Source organism: Bacillus rossius, assembly GCF_032445375.1.
Source record: "Bacillus rossius redtenbacheri isolate Brsri chromosome 9 unlocalized genomic scaffold, Brsri_v3 Brsri_v3_scf9_2, whole genome shotgun sequence".
Classification (NCBI taxonomy): domain Eukaryota; kingdom Metazoa; phylum Arthropoda; class Insecta; order Phasmatodea; family Bacillidae; genus Bacillus; species Bacillus rossius.
This window is the reverse complement of record NW_026962013.1, coordinates 13808422-13821055: the sequence shown is the minus strand read 5'-3', so window position 1 is coordinate 13821055 and position 12634 is coordinate 13808422.

Genomic DNA, 12634 nt, shown 5'->3' with positions numbered 1-12634 from the left:
ATTACTTATTTAATCACTTCACCACTGTTTAAAGATGTAAAATGTTACCAACCATAAAGTCAGCTGCCTCACTGGTGTCACCGAGATAGTGTGATGCGTGCTGCGCTAAGAACTATAATTTATTAATTAACCTACATTTGCACATGACGTATGCTTGTAAAAGGCAAAAGCATAAACAGTAAACAGTACTTCGATACTGACAGAATCAGAATGCTACGATTCAGTGATTCGATTCCTTTGTGTCGGCGCGCGCGATCTGTGATAAATGGTGGCCTGTCACGGTAGCCTACAACTCACGTAGTTTCGATTCCCTACCACATTCGTGCAACTTCGGATTTCTCTCAAAAATTAAAATTTAAAAAAAAATCGAAGGGTTGGGTTGGGTTAGGTTAGGTCAGTCACAACATGCTTGTTTTCATTGGAAACTTCTGATTTAGCGGCTGAAGTGGCGTTAATACCAAAACGCAAAACTTCGGAAATTCTTGCAGGGAACCGAAACTACGTGAGTTGTAGGCTTCCCGGCATGTCAACTGGTATACACGTCCGGCACCGCTAAAATACTTTTATGTCGAGAATGTTTTAATGTTGGTTATTCTGTTAACAGAAGACTATCACAGAATGGCAATCTATGTAAATGTATGGTTGATCAAGGAACTATTTTAACTGTTAACAGAAAATTGTGCGTTGATGGTTGTAAAATTCATTTTTAATATGTGTTGTTTATTTGTCAAAACAAATAAACCAACAATATTTTTTTCCCGTGCAACGTGAGAAATGGTCATGAGTAATATGCCGTAAGTAGGCAGAAATAAAAATGTTTGAGCAGATTGTTAAACTATTTCATAAACAAGCAGTTTTCGTAAGGTATTTATCTTTGCAAGCATAAACAGTTAGTGGTTCTGAACGTGTAAATTATATCATACACAATCTTTGAAAATTTTTTTATGTTCGGCCTAACCGATATTTCATAACGTTATGAAATTTGCTTGAGTGAAAGTGCGCAGCAATTTTACGAGTTACATTAATGATAATTGACGAATAAATTTATTTCTAGCAATCAGTTAAACGGTAACCATCAATTTCCTTCTTCGATTTTTTTACTTTTGAAAAATTTGCCATAATTTTTCGATTCCAAATTTTAGTTTCAGTTCCGGGTTCAAATAGTTGAGGAATCGAATTGAAGTTGAAATTATCGAGTACCTGCACATCCGTAGCAAATTGTGTAAGAAATGGCATCACAAGTGTGGCAGTAATTTACTGTTGACTGTGCAAACAAACTGAATTCAATGTAGGCAATAAGTTTGATGGACAATTTAATATTTTAATTCTTTGAAAGTTCACCAACATTGTATTTATTTTCATTATTGTAACATTTTCTTTTTATTTCTATGTTTTAAAGGAGGGTGTATGTAGATTTCTTGAAGTAATTACTAGATTAATATAGTAAATTTTAGTTTTATTAAGTGTTCTCTATATTATTTCGAATTAATTTTTTTATTAATACGTATTACATTTTTAATAGATTGGTGTGTTGACTGTAGCTTGAAAACTATACTAAACCTTTTAATTTGCTTTGATAGCCTCTTTAAAGACTAAAATATTATGCCAATGCATTTCTTTGTAAGCATATAATAAAAAACATTGAGGACAGAACAATACATACAAATTATAATTTTGAGTGTTATTCAGTAAATTCTTGAAGATGTAAGTCTGGATACAGGCTTTTTAGTGCTTTTTTGTAGATAAAACAATAAATAGTTAATTACTTAAAACACCTTATAAATAATGTGTGAATATTATTTTATTGTTTAAGTCAGAACCGATGACCGAGAACCAATTTTTATGAACCGGTACCGAACTGAGAACCGGGAAAAAACAGGAATTGACCCATCACTAAGTGTAATGGATTCTTAAAAATTAGAAAAATTAAACTGAAGCAAAAGGATGGTTAGGTAAGTTCAGCTAGAATAGTGATCAGTTGGGTTGGGCCAGCAGAATCCTCAAATCCCACAGAATCATCAGTATTCGAAAGATTCAATGATTAACGGGGAAAGATTTGGGATTCAAGGAAAAATATTGTAGTAAAAATAGTAAATTCAATGCAGGCATAAGTTTACTAGGCTTATTTTGTATTTAAAGAAAAGGTTGGCTTTGTTTACAGGAAAAGCTGCAACACTTTTTATATTCATACCTGATTTTACATATATTTCTTTCATTGCTTAACATGACAAAAATTTTGTTTGTCAAATGGAAAAAAATGTGGTTTCCTGGTAAATGTCCTAACAAAATCGAAAAAAAAGCCTTCTCATTTTTATTTGTAAAAACAATCATAAAAACCCTTTTTCATGGTGGTTTGTTGGGGGAGGGGGGGGGGGGGCGGGGGGGAAATCTTGAAAAGATTTTTTGATTCTTGGCGTGTTTTCAAAATCATTCTGCAATATGACATTGTGATATTGTAAAATGGGTTAGTTGGTGGTATAGGTTGACGACATTTAAAATACTGTAAATTTTTTAAGAAATATTAATTTAAATACTAATTTAAAATGTAGCTAACAATCTAAGAAACAAACAAGTGAAATGAAGAAGCATTTTATATTTTGTTAAAATTTTTATTTATTGTACATTAATTGACTCTTGAAACCTAGATTAGGATTTGAGGCACTCTTGAGATTCGGATTCAAGAAAATTTTGGGATTCAACTGATAACTAGTTAAAAAGTAAATCAATTGTTTGAAGGGGGGGGGCGGGGGGTTATTAAAGCTGGGCAGCATCCATTCGAGAAAAAAAAAAGCGATGAACCGTGTTGTTTTTCTGCGATGTTGTCGTGTATGTGTTTTCATGGTCAGAAGATGGTGGATATTGTGACATGAATTTTACGTGGAGAACAAAAAAAAAAAAAAGCTAGTTTGTTTTAAACATCTGTTTAGTGTTGTGTAATAGATTAATGCAGCAATTGAGCTACTACTGAGTGAAATTGGTGGAAGATCAGTTGTGACTATGGATTTATAGAACATTTTTAAAATACTGTATTCACTTAATGCATAGGCGCATAGCATAACAGTTCCAGTGTATTTCCTGTTTTTTTTTTTTTAATACAGGTGTGTGATAAGCAAATAATTATTAGAGGCCCGTGAAAATAGCATTTTGAAATTGATTTTATAGCATAATAAAAATGAAATTTTGCATTTTGTAGCATTTTCATATTTTCACGCATTTTACAAAACTCTCTAAACATATACATCACACTGAATTTATGCATGTAGATTTATGTCCATTTATGAAATAATAACTAAGTCTATATTACAATGTAGGCCTAATGTACATTATGTATCTCAAGCCTCTAGAGTAGGTTTTGTTTGTAAATGTATTTAAATATTAAATTTGAGCATGTTACACATCAATATTTTCTTCTTTTAACTGAGTCCTCCGATCACTCAACACAATATTGTAGGAACTCAGGAATCGCTCAGCATCGACACTGCTAACGGGGGTCCAAATGGTTTACAGTGCAGCAGCTCCAAAATCCGGTTTTGAAAGTTTAACTGCCAGAAGAAGTTGTACAATGTCTATCTTGCTGCTAGTAAGCACATGCGCCTTCAGCTGTTTATTAAAGTACATGTAACCATCAATGAATTCATCAATGCTCATTTTGTAAAAAGCTGCAAGTTTATCTTTACTGGTTGCTAGTTTCTTGAAGTCCACAACCACATGCTGACCAGCCTTGGCAGGATTAAATACATAGTTCACCTGCTTTCTTGTACAGATTGTTTGCAGGGGATGGAGCCATGTGAGTTTAAGTTTTGTATGGTTTTTAGTACTGCACATCTTCAGACAAAAGAATACGTTGGCTTTTTCTTTTTCATTTTGTATTTCCTGGAGTAATTTTTGTGTCCTCTGTGATAAAGTCCATCAGAGTATATCCTCAACTGGCTTGACAGTTGTTCAAGTTCATCCCACAATATGTGCGCATAAGGATAGCTTGATCCTTCAAGATTTTTGATCAGGTTAACAATCTTTTCGCAAGCATCACTTACAAACTGGCACTTTATTTTCAGAATTTGAAATGTTTCCCCAGAACATTTCTTGCAAACTGATTTGACACTGGCATTTTGAGGCTGCCACTGACAAGAGGAATTGTTGCATTGGCTCGAGATATTCAGATAGGTAAAGCACTGACAAAAACCAGGAATTCTAGCGTGTTACAACTGGGCTTGGAAACAGCTTAGGGACATACTCTGGAAAGTTCTCACGCAAGAAACTTAGGTAGGCACTTTTTATTTTTCGTCCATGTAAGAATGCCATTTTTACATCACCACAAGTGCATTTAGGTCGGCTAGTTCCGACATAAAAACATCTCCAACAAGGTTTACTTTGTGGGCCCAGCATTGCAAATGAATGACGTGCCCACCCAGAAGAATCTGTAGTGCTGTAAAACATGTCCCCATATAACTAGCAGAATCTGATACTAGTCCCAACACATTGGGGAAATGAATCTGGTACTGAATCAGTGCATCTACAATAGCCTGGCTGCAAGTTGTGCCATTAGCTGCATCAAGAAAGCAGCAGCTAGCCAAGTGCACTTCCTGAGCAGCAGTGGCACTAACAGTACGCAAAAGGATGACAAAGACACAGCACCCTTTACAGTCTAAAGTTTCATCTGCCACAACATAGAGTTCCTTATGTGAAAGAATCTCAGTAAGCCTTTCTTTTTCAGCAACTCCAATTTTTGGCATGTACTCACGTCTCAATCTATCAGCACTTGGTAAATCCCCAGATCCAGGTATATGCTTTTCAAAATAAACCCCAACTGCAGGATGATCCATTTTTTCTAATGGAATGTTAGCTTTCAAGCACATTTTCACTGTATCTTGAATAAAAACACACTTTTCAATTTTAGCACGTTTTTGTGTTTCAAATGCACCCAATACTGTTGTCTGCCATTTTGATGACTCTCCCTTTTCTAACATATTTTGCTTTTTTTTTCTTGTGTCCCTGAGACTGAATGTGTTTATCAAGAACGTCTTTTTTTTCCCACTCGAAGCGACAATCACATATTCCACACATTAAAATAGAATTACTGACATAGAATTTATCATCTGTGTAATGTTTTGCCAGATCAGAAATAGTCACTTTCATTCGTGGCATCTTGAATGCCAAGAAAAAAACCGTCAAAGAAAAACAGTTTTTTTTACTAGCACCGACGTAGAAATCACGCACGCAAGCCAATTCTGTTATACATGCGCAGCTTTGCCAACGCTTCAGCAAAAAATGTTATTTGGACCGTTTCCCAATCCAGGTCCGTACATTTTTTTTTGTGATTATATTAAAGAAACTATTCACAATAATGACTCCATGATTTAATTTAATTTAGCCATGAAATAGAATTACGAAATAAATGAAATATAATCTTGTTCATACACATTGCTACTGATGTGCCCAACAGCGTTGCCGAGGATCTAGGTGAACGGTCACGTTTCGGCCCTCGCCCGGAGAATTTCGCATTTTATCACAAAAATACTAGATTTTAGCATTTTATCGCAGTTATTTCGCATTTGCGAAAATCACGGGCCTCTAATAATTATTTTTTATCACATGTTTAATAGGTCAAGTAGCACACATTTTTGATTTAGTAAGCTATTATGTTCACCACCATTTTTAAAATGCTGAGTAAAGTGCTAGTTTTTGATCATGCTTGTTATTGCGAATGAATTTTTCACCAGCATTAATAGTTTCTAGTTAGAACCGCTGAAAATTTTAACATTTTTGATTACGTGCACAAATCAAAAAGGGTCAAAGGCAGTTTTTTTGTATGAAAATAGTTAATGACACACTTTGGACATTTATAGCTCTGCAATAAAATTTGGATACAGGTAAAATAACTTCCCACCCAACTTTTCAAAACAGATACGTAATGATTTCCCCCAAAAATTGGGACCCTGCCCAGCTCTAGTGCTTATCTTCAACACTTAAAAACTGGACTCAAACTAGAGACCCAATTTTCTTTGACTGTTCACAGCTGGAAATTTTTTCGCTCCAACTCCTGCACAGAAACACAGATCTCTCAGTCTGCGGACTATATGTAATCGATTCACCACTGATTATGACGGTAAGTGCTAATTTTTATTCTTTAAATTCATTTAAATAACAAATTCATCAGCTTAGAGTATTTACTCTAAAAATATTAACATTTCTTTTTATTTTCAGATAGCTGGCACTGTAACAACTTATCTGGTAATACTGATGCAATTCCAGCTTTCAGATCACAATTAATATAAAACACTTCCACTAACTTAATTTGCTGTAAATTCCTATACCATAAAGTTAAAAAAAGTCAAACATTTAACAATTTCTTATCCAAAATTGTTAAAATAATACACAGTATTTGATCATCTGAGCCATTAACAAAACTTGTCTAGGAAGATTATTTTACGATAACTAGTAACAATTCCTGCCATTTTAGAACTAACATGTTATCAGTAGGGCTGTACGAAGCTTCAAATAGGCAGATTAATCTAAACTCTTTTTAAAATTCCATTTGACTGAGCCAGAAAATTTTCCATTTGTTTAACTTAAAGTTTCGGTTCCGAATGTTAATCTTCCCGTTTGTTGCAAAGCTTTAAAACATTGAAGCCTAACATTCAAATATGAAATTTTTTTCTGTTGGAAGTTTTGGATGAATTTAATTGTTGGTTACTTAAAAAAAATAATCAAAAGGTGGATTTCAGTTTGCTTTTACAAATATTATGTAGTGTTATTTTATAATTTTTATTAAATGGTCCATATGGTTAATCACTTATTCAATTCAAACATTAGAAAATGTTAAACCATTATATTTTTACTTCAATACTGTATTTTATACAAAGTGTAGCAAAAACTTTTCAGAGAACAATATTCGCAATTTGATTTGACTTTGTAAATGTTTAAACTTTTTATTTGACATTCACTTCACATCAAAAAACCATCATTCGCACAAGGCTAGTTATCAGGATCACAATGGAGAGGGGCTAGATACATCACTTTTGCATCGATACACACAATGCAAAAAGCAATTAATCCTTTATTGTGTAGATTTAGTACAAAAACGAAAACTCACATTTAAGTTATTTTTGTTTGCTGTGTTACAAATCTATGATAGGCAATTTATTCCAATTTGGTGCTTGTGTACAATGTATTGAAAAATAAGAACCTATATGTATTTTCCAGGATGTGTAACTACAGTAGAACCTCGATGATACGTTCCCGTTTCATACATTTTCCCGTGTCATACGCCGATTAATTTTGGTCCCGCCGAAAGTTCTATATTTACAATGGTTTACTTTCCCGGAACATACACTTATAAAATCTTTAATTTCCCGTTTCATACGTTTTTACGAAGCGGAAAAGTCCTAAAATTCACAAATTTTTTTGTTATATTCCTCCTGATAAATTACGTTTTAATGCTTTTATTTTAAAAAACGTTCATTGCTTACCTTTGCAAACGTAAGAAAATAACTTTATCGCACCATAGATATGGATAGTATCGGAAAGACTGTGCACTTCGCTATTAGCATCTATGGCCAGCACCAAGCGAGACTAGTGGCGTGAATGATTATGAAAATGGTTCACGCGATTTACCAAGGCATGGATCTCATATTTTGTGCATTCATTAATCTTTGAACCGAATATACTTGTTTGTTATTGTTTTCTTACGATCGGATTGTTTTATATTTTACGTTTCTCAAGTTAAAATTTTATTGAAAATTGTTCTGTTGCATAAAGTTGTTTGTAAAATGAAACAAACCAGCAAAAATTTCTGTTTTTCTTTTTACAATAGCCTAATTTTTTTATTTCTAATTTAGGCTTGGTGACTTTTCCCCTCTCCAAGAAAGGACTGCTTTATTATGGACTGTATTTTACATTTCTGGTAGTTTTATTATATGTATATATAATGATGAATTCATATCTTTCATTAATATGATGCAATTATTTACACATTATGTATTTAAGTTTAATCTGACATTGGGCTGGTATGCTAGATTGAATTTTTTTTTATTATTGCCATTCCCTTTTCATACACTTTCCCGCATCATACACCATTTTTGTGCCCTCCGTTGAAAAGTGTATGACAGGGGCTCTACTGTATAGGCAATTTTTAACAATGGCTCAGTGCAAATGTGTGAACTGCTAAAATCAGCCTCATACGTACTTGTTTACGTAGCGTCGACAATTCCTGAACATCACACCTCGCAATGTTGCCGTCCCGACGTTAAGGCTCCAACTTCAGCCCCAATTGAAACTCATCCGGCAGTGTTGTCCATCCAACACCAGGCTTCAGCCTGCATTAACTGTCAAAATAAAATTTCCACATTAAATTCGTAAAGTTACACTACGGTGAAAACAGATCAGTACAAGTATAACTACACTGGTTAGTTGTAATAGTATGTTTGCTGGATTAAGAATAATTTGTGGCCAAGCTTAATGAGGTAATTAATAATTATATCCGCATGCATTAATTTGGGCAATTCTTAATGTGTGTCCTCCTTTACAGAGAAACTACATAGTAAAGGAGATTAATTTGGACTTGTAGTTTTGACGTTCCTGGCTTCCAGTTATACTTGGCGCTCGATACTGACATTTTTTTCAACTGGATGAATGACGTTCCTATTTAATATTGTGTTTAAAGAATTCCTCCAAAGCATAACCCATTTTTGCTCAATAGTTTTGCCTTTATGTTACTAACTTTACGTATGGGTGCTTACGATAGATCAGAAAAGATACACAAATTGTTAAGATCATATAACATCCATGATGTCCACTCACCTTAAGAGCATCTCTAATAACTAGAGGATAACAGGTTTATGTAACTTAGGGTAGATATGCTATCCTGACCCTAAAGTCTGCTGCATGACATCCAAGCTGCTGCATAACTAGACAAAATGACAATATGAAGTCTTCAAATTTATTGAATTACACCTGAAACAGCAGACTGGCAACACTTATTTATTCCTACCTATTTTCCTTACAATGCCACCTCATTGTAAAATAATAATTTCTCCACTAACCACCCATTTAATTTTAGTAGAAATGTTTATTGGATGCACATTTTATTCGTAGCCATACACTTTTCAGGTAAAAAAAAAAGTTACTTTTTAAGTAGTTGATCACAGCTTTGTTTTTACAAACACCATTTGTCTTTATATATTTAAAACTAATAAAGAACAAGTTTTAGATTTTTAGAACTAGAATTTTCTTATCATGGGTAAAAAATGTGAGTTTTATATTAATTAAAAACCTTAAAATGTAATACCCATTAGAATGATTCTTGTCTTCATTTTACATATTTCATCCTTCAATTAAATGATTTTTATTGTGCAATCATCAAATATCCTGTTTAACGCACAAATATCTGCCATCTGAATTCTTTCTTTCAAGGTGCAACCAACACTTCTTGCTCCAAAGCTACATACAACACAGTTCATAAATAATGTGTGGTTATTTTTCATTTATTATTATTTTTTATCAAATAAATTTTACATAATTGAAACAGCACACTAACACACAATTGTTCATACCTACTTTCATAAATTTGTTGATAGCTTCTTCTAACGTAACTTTAAAGAACCATGTTACAATTTAAATAGAATTTATTTCAAGAAACATTTTCAGACTTGATTTGTAATATAATACAAAACATTAAAATTTCAACCTTTTAATTTTGTCATTTATTTTCATCAAATTTTGAATAAATCTTTTTGGGGAAAAATAATAATAAAATAAAATTTGAAATATTATTTGGGAAAAATTGGCCATTTCACAATAATACAGTGTTGAATTAAAGTTTCAGTGAATATTATAAAAAAAACTCAAGTCTGATCTTAGAAATTGAAATAATACTACTATCAGTACTTGAGTATAGCCAAACTGGTCAATTATTTATTTCAAAACTTCAAAATTACACAGCCACTGCAATAATGAAAGACTGTTGTGAGCACACAAAACTCCAACTCAAATTCCGAAATTAGAAATTTGCCTGTAGCTTCGACATAAGAGCCACATACACCTTTCAATGTTAACGAAAGAATCCCACGATCGGATTTACCTTTGCAATGCCACATCCTGGTCATTCGATTTCTCCCTTGTACGTCACACTTACATTACTACCCTTATTGCGATGTCGGAATACTCATCACTTGACCTTGAGTATTCTTGCATGAGAGGAACTTCTCGCTTTATGTTAAGCAGGATCATAGACGTTCAGTGAAGATGCAAACAGCAGGAAAGTGTTGATTTTTTACACACACTGTCCAAAAATAACTTTTGTGATCATACAACCACTATACCATAAACTGACCAACCCTTAAATAATGAGGGCCAAACACAAACTTTTAAACATCTTGTGGGCCAATTTGTAACATTTAATATTGGTAGCAACGACAACTATTTTTGTTGTTAGGCCATTTTAGTTTGTGAATATATAATATACCTACAAACAAGTGAGCATCAAAACCACATCTCTTATCTATTGAAATTGAAAGTTTAGCTCTGGCAGACCATGGGTTGGCTATCACTGGTCTGTTTTGTACGAATCAAATTCCAAGGACACAAATTTATTTACCAGAATGATACCTTTGGCTGAGCAGTACAATCTCTTTGATGGCTGGCGAGCAGTATTATTCTCCAGATAATGATGGTAAATTGAGAGCATTTATTGTTAAGAAAACTGGAACTAGCAACAGTTTCCTACTTCTTACAAAAATCACCATACAGCACAAGCCAACTCTAATGGTAAGTGAAAATTGATTTCTATATATATATATATATATATATATATATTTTAATGTTAAATGTAAAATAAATCTTTTGTTTATACCACTGCAATTTAATGTTAAAAGAATATTTATTTACTATTTAAAAGGCTCAAAAATTAACGTCCAATTTAATTCTTGTTCTCGTGCTACCTTTTTTTTAAAGTATAGGACTGATGTGACGAGGTTAAATGTTTGGAAAACTCTTTCTAGCTATTGCAAACATTACATTTCTATCTAATTTTTATTTACTTACAAGTAGAGCATATGAGCTGTAGTAATTTTCAGTCTGAAGGTTAACCGGGAAGCTATGTTTATCTATGTAACTAAGCAAGGGTGTTTTACATCATACACAAGATAGTAAAATGCTTGGTATGTGACCTGTGTTAACACCCACCATCTTATGGCTAACATTACAACTTAGGCATTTACACTAACAGATATATATATATACACACATAAACAAAGCATGTTATGCGAAATTGTAATGATTTTTACATTCAATAAATCTGCCCTTCTTGGATATTATTTTTTGACTTTTGAAATTAGTTTCATTACTGAAAATCATCTCACTTTCTGGTAAATGGCAAAATTTCAGCATTATCAGGCGCAGATGTTTGGCCAAGTCGCAATATGTTTTTTTTTCCTGCTAAATACATATGGTTTACTAAATGAATGTACCTGCATACTTGGTGATTCATTTTACTGAGATTATTACGACCTATTATCAAATGATGTTTCATCAAAACAAAGTCAAATTTCTCATTCAGGAAATGTGGCTTTCTGTAATGTCTGAATATTTTGCAGGTTTCAAAAGTTATTTTTATTTTTTATTTAACCTCAGAATAAAAAACTTATCTTTTCACCTAAGAGGAAAATACATTGCAATGTTGCATAAACATAAGTAAGCACCAATATTAATATCACTTAACCATTCTGGATGAACACTGCAAGTTATAGTTAACATACATTAAAAAAAACTTTTGATTGAAAGTGCCAGCTTACTATTTCAGTTACACTCTGATGCTATTAATACAAACAGGTGTCTAGGCATGGTTAGATAAATTAACTCAATCCTAACAACAAATCAAAATTACCAGCAGAGTTTTCATAGCAATGACAATCAGCACCCACTTAATTTCTACCAAATTTCAACCCTGAAACCTCTACTTATTCTACTAGGAAGTTTTAAATTAAAATACACCAATTATGGAGGAATGAAATTTTTTTTATTTTAAACCTTTACAGGAAACACCAATGCTTTAAAGTATTACCTTCTTGAACTTCAAAACCGTAAAGATTTTCTTTGTATTTCCAAATTGAACTAACATCCTGGATTTAACTATATTATTGCCTACAAATTGATTATCTTCCAATTTATAAATGCAGAAAATCTCAAAAGTATACTCGATTACTCATTAATACCTTGTGTGCAATGCCTGAATAAAAATAAACCAATGGTTTTAAATTTTTAAAAGCTACAACACTTTTAGGCACACAAGAACTGCAATTAAAAAACACCTAGATATTTGTTCAGTTTGAGGAATTTATTGTAAAATAATTAAAAATATCTACAAAAAACTGTTAAATTCAATAGTAATTATATATTCTTACCTAATTTATTTTTAATAATCTTTTTATTTTTACATCAGCAGTATTAAGAGAACTTATTACATTCTTCTCTATTAGTCACCACTCATTGTTAAAATACTTTTTAAAAAGTGATTTAACTTTGTTAATATTGCTATTCATTATTTTATTCAAATTGTCTCAAAAAATGTAATTAATCTTTTATTTAATGTTTTGTGTGTTTCATTTGAAGGCAATGGTATTGTAATAATAAAAATGCC